Raw genomic sequence first — 7638 nt, 5'->3', positions numbered from 1 at the left:
ATAACCTAGACACACCTATGGACTGCAGAACTCAATGTCACCTGGACTCTCCTATGGACCTCAGAGCTGAACGTGACCGGGGATCTCTTATGGACCATAGAGTTAAATGTCACCTAAACTCTCTTATGTATAGCTGAATTGTGGGACTCTATCCTAAACAAAGAGGTTCCAGTTCTGACTTCAGGAAACTTCTCTCCCCACATCTTACCTTTTATTTGCCTTATATTTACACAGCCAGGAAGTATATTTATTTATGATGTGTGAATATGTGTGAAAATCAGGCGGAGGACTGTGAAAGTGTTTAGAAATAAAAGATTCACATAAAATGTGGAGAAATAGTATAGTCTCTGTGTGTCTGTGTACGTGTGGGTGCTGTGTTAGGGGTTAGGTGAGTGTTCATGTACCAAAAAGTTTTTATGTATATTTTCTTGCACCTCTTTATAAAAAAAGCCTCTGTGATATGTTAAGTATGCCATATTAGAAATTAATTTTAATGTATTGATTTTTCAGATTGTAAGACAAGACGTGAAACTGTTCAGTTGGGTGAATATAGCTTATAGACACCTTAATTTTCAAATGCACTTTCATAATTAATTCATCAGAATTTTTTAAAGAGACTGATAGCATTGACAGGCTTGTTAATAGTACATGTATTACGAAGGGGAAAGCAAAACAATTACTTAAGACCGCCAATATCTGTTGTTAAGCTAAAATACACAGTCTCTAAGCTGATCGACAGCATACTCTGCTTCCTCCCCAGCGTTCCCAAGATGTTGACTTTTTGAGAAATAAATTCGTATGTCATCGGATTTTACTTCCAGCCGCAGCGGGGTTAGGCTTCGGGTTAAATCCTTTTCCACGACAATCTTGTTAACATTGTCCTTTGAATCTGCTGTCCTCTGTGGAGTAATTGCACCGATAACATCATAGTACTGGCCTAATGCGTTTTCTTTGTCTGCATATAAATTATTTCACTTGGGTTTTGACGAGTGTCTGTACACACCCAAACGTGGTGTTTAGGATTTGAATAATCCGATTTGCCGTCTTTGCTGTTGTTCTGGTTTTTCGTTTGCCCTTCGTGCGCCTTCGCAGTATCCATGCACATTTACTCCATAATACTCCGCGCCTCATTCTGCTTCGTTTCGTACTCCCATCCAGATGTAGTCAGGTTTTGAGTCGTTTATTCAAGAAAACTAATTTACTGCCATAAGTGAAAACTGGCCAATTGACACTAAGACCCATAACCATGAATGGAACGTAGGATGGCATGAAGAAAATACACTTTCGGAGTTATGGTACCCGCAGCTGCTGCGTGGGGGTGGGGGGAGTCGTGCCAGGGTGATATGCGGGCTTCACCTGACAATGCGAAAAGCATCAGAAAATGTTGCAGAAAATTACCGTATCTCATTGACTTGCATGTACCTCACTGCATATGAAACCTCGACATTAAAGATTGTCGGATATTTAGTGAAAGCGAGTTCTCGGGGTGAGTTTCTCTGAAGTTTGTGTCTTAAAAAACCACTGTCTACTGTTGCAATTCCCTATGCCTCAGGGCACGGAAAGTGAACACGAGGTGGACTCTCTCACCAGCGCACCCGCCCGCGGAGCTCACCGATTGCGCTGAAATTGCGCTGAATCGCTGTGCCTCCGTCCCCACCCCCACTCGGCCGAACCTCAATCGAGGCGTGCTGTGCTGTCGTCTGTCATTTGGCCGACGATGCTCCTGCGCTGCATACGTGAATGAAGCGGACTCCGGCGCCATAGACTGGACGGAGAAGGTCCGCTACCTGACAGCTCACCGCTCTACCGGTAAGCGATGCGGGTCTCATTCTTATCCCAAATGGTGCAAGGCAACATACAGTCTTTGCTTTTAATATGAGACCGACAGGTTGATGTAAAGAAGACGGGGGAGGGTATGGGGTAAGCAATATAGCCTCGAACAGGGATTTCAAAGCTTGGTATGATTTTGCGTCTGGGACGGTACTTTAAATGTGTAACAGTTAGACTCCTTATATGAAATTTCTGATGCTCACACCTCAGCGAATGTGTTTTTTGGTCACCTATAAAAACGACATAACTCGGTTTTTGCATTACGTTAAGGAGAAACGAGCGTCCGTCGCCCGCATAGGAATGGGATTATGCAGCACGGTTTGCGGGATGTATTAACGGAGAGATCGGCAGGGGGGAGTTGGGGAATTCCTGTCTAAATGTGTCAGAAATTTATAATAAAGTGGAACCTGTTTGACATGCAAAATGGCAAATAAACTGAAGGGATGCGTTTCCGCAAAGCCGATATTAATTTGCGCATAAATTGCGCGCTGCAGTTTGCAAATGCAAAACGTGTGTATCACCCTGCGCGGTTTTTCGTCAGGATACCCGAGAATAAAATGTCGGGTGAAGAAAAATGACACATATGGTCTATGGTATTGGCAGACATATACCCATATAACTGCGGTCCCTTCCTCTGGTGCGTCGCACGTCGCAATTAAAGATGAAACAGTCTCTTAATGTAAATGATAAAGTTTTCATTAAGTAGGTTAGCCTTCCCATGTTCCTGGGCTTTGGGGAAAGTTCACGTCTATGTTCTTCCAAGCAATGCTGTAGATCTAAACGTACGCTCTAGTCATTTAATTACCACTGCAGCTGTGTGTGGACAGTGAGTAAGTCAGGCACTGTGACTGTTCTTGGACACGCACACAATAAATATTACAATATAAACATATTAACCTTAGATAGATAGATATGGTTGTTGTATTATATTATATATAACATATGGAATATATATATATATATATATATATATATATATATATATATATATATATATATATATATATATATATATATATATATATATATATGGGTTTTTTTTCAGCTAAGATGATTTCCGTTAAATTACCAAAATTCCTCACGCACCCACCTCTTGTTTTATAGGGCACCTTTTCAAAATTTGCATTGTGGCATGTAATGAAGAAATACAGTAAAATATACCTTTCTGTAAGACCTCAGTCACCCGCCTCCCGCCTCCTCCTGAGTCCCGTATGAACATGGGTACGGACACGTATGGAATTCAGGCACTGATGACAATGACAGGCGGCGACATAAAATGTCCTCGCTCCTTTCCTGTTTAAAATACGGACCTTACCCCCGTTAATGAATGATTTCTTTCATTCAACAGAGGCAACGACAAACCAAACCGGATACTTAGATATTATTTAGATATTATTTCGAAGGGCCGGTGTTCAGATTGATGAAAATGGAGCATTATAACGACATACTGATTACCGCGCGTGTGCTTTTTATTTTCCACTATGTGCATTTTATTTTCTTTTATATTATTGGTTAAGATGAAATCATTGGGTTGTTTTACACGTTCGTGTAAATCCTTGGGTGGGGTGAAAGGTTTTTGTGTTTTGTCATAGTTAAAAAAGGAGTTTATTCATTAAGTTTTGGAGGCTCTGTTGCCAGAGACGCTAAATAGTATGTAATACTGATTGACTTGACAGACCTGTGATGCCTATATCGCTAATGACAGTACATTTAAATCAGTGTGTCATTCCGCTGCCTTTTCAGCGAGTGTTACCCATGCCATTGCTAGTTACATATGTGTTATCGTAAATAGATTGTTGTTTAATTTATTAGATTATTTAAATGCGCTGAAAATTGCACGAGGCACCATATAACATTGTTAAGATGATTGTCCTGTTTTGAAAGACCATTTTTCGAGTGATACCCTGTCTATTGTAAAATGCTGTTGATTGTCTGAGCATTATATCAGGTTAATCTATAAATCTGAGTTCCGAAGGACACACACTTCTTTCAGGTTTACTCTAAGATTTATCTGGAGTAATTTGGAATCCTGCACATTTTCGGATATCGCGCAGCATATGGGAATGCTGCTCCACTCCGGAACCAGGCTGAAACAGCATGTATGGTGCCTGAAGGGAGGAAGGGAACTGGATTGGTAATCAGAACGATACAGGTTCTGATCCAAGAGCAGTAGAGTTTTACCTTTAACAATGCATGGAATCTGATGTAATGTCTTTTTTAAAATTTCTGCATAGAATTTCCAGTTACTCCATTTCTTACTGGGCCTCAGCCAAATGCATGTCACCAGTAGCAGTCGAGGAAAGGTGACGAGTATTTCACTGCTCTTCTGACATCTGCAGCTGAAGGATGCCTTTCACCACCACATTCCAGGACCCATTTTGCTGGGTGGGCATTGCTTTCATTGCACTAAAATATCCAGCAGCTGGAAAAAGTGCAGAAGTGGCAAACTATGTAAGTCATGTGATCAGTCACATGAGTGCAATAAAAAAAAAAAAATCTCACCCTCTTATAGTGGATACATTATACCATGTGTTTTCCAAGGAAGTCTTCTGGGATCCGAATGATCTCGAGTAGGTTAGCAGCTACTACAAATGCATGGATGTATGCAGGCGACTGGAGAATCGGTGAATCTAGTATTCAAGTTGTCGTCAGCCAGGGGTGCCGCTTGAGATTTCGGAGGCCATGAAATCATATTATATAGGACCCCAACCCAGACCAATCCTGTCACTCAGGGGCCTTTGGAATCATCCTTTATGGCACCCCCTGCTGTCAGCATCACCTGTGTGAATTATTTTCATATTTCTATGTTTACCAAAGACATCACTTAACTATCATTATATATTTTGTTAGCAGCTAACGGCTCCAGCTTCAGCCTATATAATAAGGCAGCCAGCAGCTTCCGCGTTGCATACTGCCACTTAATTAATTAATTCGAAAAAATACTGAGCCTTTCCTGGGGGCCTGAGTCACACTGCCTGCTTTCCTGATAGCCAACATATTTAGCTCGTCCCAATAAAGGTCGGATTTGTTTACGAGAAAGCCACTTAGATTTCCTGTGGGGTGCTGTGTGACAGCAGCGATCTGGACGCCCGTCTTCGAGTGGCGGGTCTGATGGACCCCGTGCTGTCAGGAAACAGCTCCCGTCAGGCTGAAGGTGACGGCTGTGACAGGGACCAACAACAACAACAAAAATCCAGCAATGGGGTGGGTGTGAATTCCTAATAGTGCAGGAGGGACCAGGCAAGGGCACGCTGTGAAGACCTGTGAACACTCCTCCACTGATCCATCTTCATCTTCAGGAAAAGCTGATGATGGGGTTGCCGTGGAGAATTACCGTCCGACACACGTTTATCATATAAGGTATAACACAAAAACGTATGTAATATGAACGAAAAACATCATACAGTGTATACAGTTATTTTAAGTTTTGTTTGTTAAAACATATGACAAAGACATTTGACACTGAATACTTATGTTGTCATTACAGTATACTTTGGGATTCTGGGTATGAATGTGATTGTTAGCTCACGTTATGTGACGCAGCCTGGAATTGATTCCTATAAAACCGGGGGCGACCCTGACTTCACTAGCTGCATGTTTTTTGAAAATGATTAATCATCAATTAATTTTTAATGCATGTTGATGTTCACATGGGCATCAGCCAAATTTGTGTCATTTCATGTCATGTGAGGTTTTGAGCAAATTGTTACATCTTGCGGGTTGTGTAGGACTGAGCGGTGTTGCTCTGGATGTGGCTGAGTTACTAAATGGCTTAATGGCCATGACTGTTTTTATATTGAAAGCTTAGAGGTGCTTTTTAAGACTTTTTCCACAATCACCTACGCCATACAGGCTCTCTGTGAGCCTGGAGCTTACAGTTCCAGGTTACAAGACAGGGGGACACCCCAGATGGGATCCCAGCCCATCTTAGGGCACACATTCACGCACTGTGTGATTTTAGAGACACTAATTCCCTTAAACCACATGCTTCTGAACTGTGGGAGAAAACCCGAAAACCAACATAGAAGGAATATACAAACTCGGCACACATGGACATAAATTAGCTATTACAATCTCCTAGACCCCCTTAAATGGGTAGAGACCTCAACCCCTCCTGCACCCAATGCTCAACCCAAAGTTATGCCTTTGTCAACATCCACATAGAGTTGTGGTGGGAATTGAACCCACAACCCTCACTTCACTTTCTATCTATTTCCGGGCTGCAATCATCCTATCTACTTCATACAAACATCAGGCTTTTTGGCTCAGAGCAGACCACCAATTCCTGGATGACCTGTTGTCCTCAAGTCAGATAGCAGTACTCATAAGCCTGTCTCACCAAGAGAATATAAACTGTTTACATTTTGCACAGTTAAAAGTATGTTATTTACATTTTTCTGCCCAACATCTGGAGAATGGAGGAGCTACCCTCATATGAGTGGTGCAGGCATTTTTGGAAAATGAAACAGCTTTTTGCTGCAATATTGCTGGGGGCAGCAAATAACTTACAACATTATTAATAATTGCTTAGAGAGAATCTGACTGTGCAGCATAAACATATTTCAGATATAGATAGCATTTTTATCATGATGGCTTTGTTGTGATGTGCCGGAAGGCCCCAGCTCCAGATTGGCTAAGAGAGAAGGCGACATACCAGTATTCTGAGGGCTGATTGGTCGACAAATGACTAAACAGTGAAAGACCTGCGCGGTTTGAATTTGTACTTTGTCTTATTGATGTTTCTGCTCAGGCTGGGAAGCTGAGTGGTGCCTCATATGTGATAGCATATCAAGGAACCACAGGTGACATTTTGCAGTGGTAGTTATCCTAACTACTTATATGCAAGAGAATGTTATTGCAGGGAAGCAGGTGGGGGGTGGGCATTTTTTACAGATTGAAACGTACCGTGAAAAGTCACTGCAGTGAGTGAGACATTGACGGTATGGAAATAGTGCTTCAGGATCTGGGAATGTGTGGCTATCTGGCTGTCTACGTGTCTGATGCCATGTGTGACTTTGTGGTTGTATTTCAGTATTTGTGTTATGTAATTAACTTGTGAATATGTGTGTATCACTGTGTGTGTGTGTGTGTGGTACTTGCAAATGTGTGAAATGTCCGAACACGTGCATTTAAATATATGTGTGGGTGTTTTTTTTTGTTTTATATACATTTAAGCCTGTAATTTGGTGTGTGGGTGTTATAGTGTGACTTAATGAACCTTTGTGGGTGGTTGTGATGAAGTTTTTCTCAGCGATGCTGATATTAAAGCCAAAAAAAAAATTTTTATGAGATTTTTTTTTGGCGGGGGGTCGAAGTCCTATTAAGAAAATTCATAGTATGTCCTCTATTCTGGAACCTTTAGCTAATCAAGGGTTTTAAGCACAGCGCCACCTGCTGCAGAGGATGGCACAGTAACCTTTTATTCCAGAGCAGCTGGACGTACTACAGTAAATGATGCCACAGCGGGATCCTTCTGGGACCTGAAATTACAACCTTTTCCTTTGTTTGCTTCCCATTTCAGTCGGTCTGGCCTGGCTCCATTTACCCAGTACCATAAAAGACTGAATAATGTTGACTTCATCATCCTATGTAGCTATTATCTGACCCAGCCACAAACTGCGCTGTTGTAAATATCCTGAAGCCATCAGGTCATAGTGCCTCACCTTGTATATTAAGGTTATGTGATGACATGTATGACTGTTGTATTAATTGTAAAACCATGTGAGGCCGCTGTCCCTGCCCCCATGGAGTAAACATGAGAATCTGATTGGTTCCCTGAGCAGGAGACATAGTCAGGTGTCAAAGTGA

General features: G+C 41.8%; 1 protein-coding gene across 2 annotated transcripts in view; it reads left to right on the top strand.

The window, feature by feature from the left end:
* Positions 1–1638: 1638 nt before the first annotated feature.
* adcyap1r1b (adenylate cyclase activating polypeptide 1b (pituitary) receptor type I) overlaps positions 1639–7638 on the top strand; it is a 31371-nt gene continuing 25371 nt past the window's right edge. Inside the window, exon 1 of one of the 2 annotated variants that reach the window (XM_049010447.1) lies at positions 1639–1809. The gene's annotated coding sequence lies outside the window, so the exon portion shown is untranslated. The remainder of the gene's footprint in view (positions 1810–7638) is intronic. The other variant, XM_049010449.1, reaches the window with a different exon arrangement.

This window comes from Brienomyrus brachyistius, chromosome 4, assembly GCF_023856365.1.
Source record: "Brienomyrus brachyistius isolate T26 chromosome 4, BBRACH_0.4, whole genome shotgun sequence".
In the NCBI taxonomy this organism is placed as follows: Eukaryota; Metazoa; Chordata; class Actinopteri; order Osteoglossiformes; family Mormyridae; genus Brienomyrus; species Brienomyrus brachyistius.
Note: the sequence above shows the minus strand (reverse complement) of the source record. Positions and strands in the feature narration are given on the sequence as shown.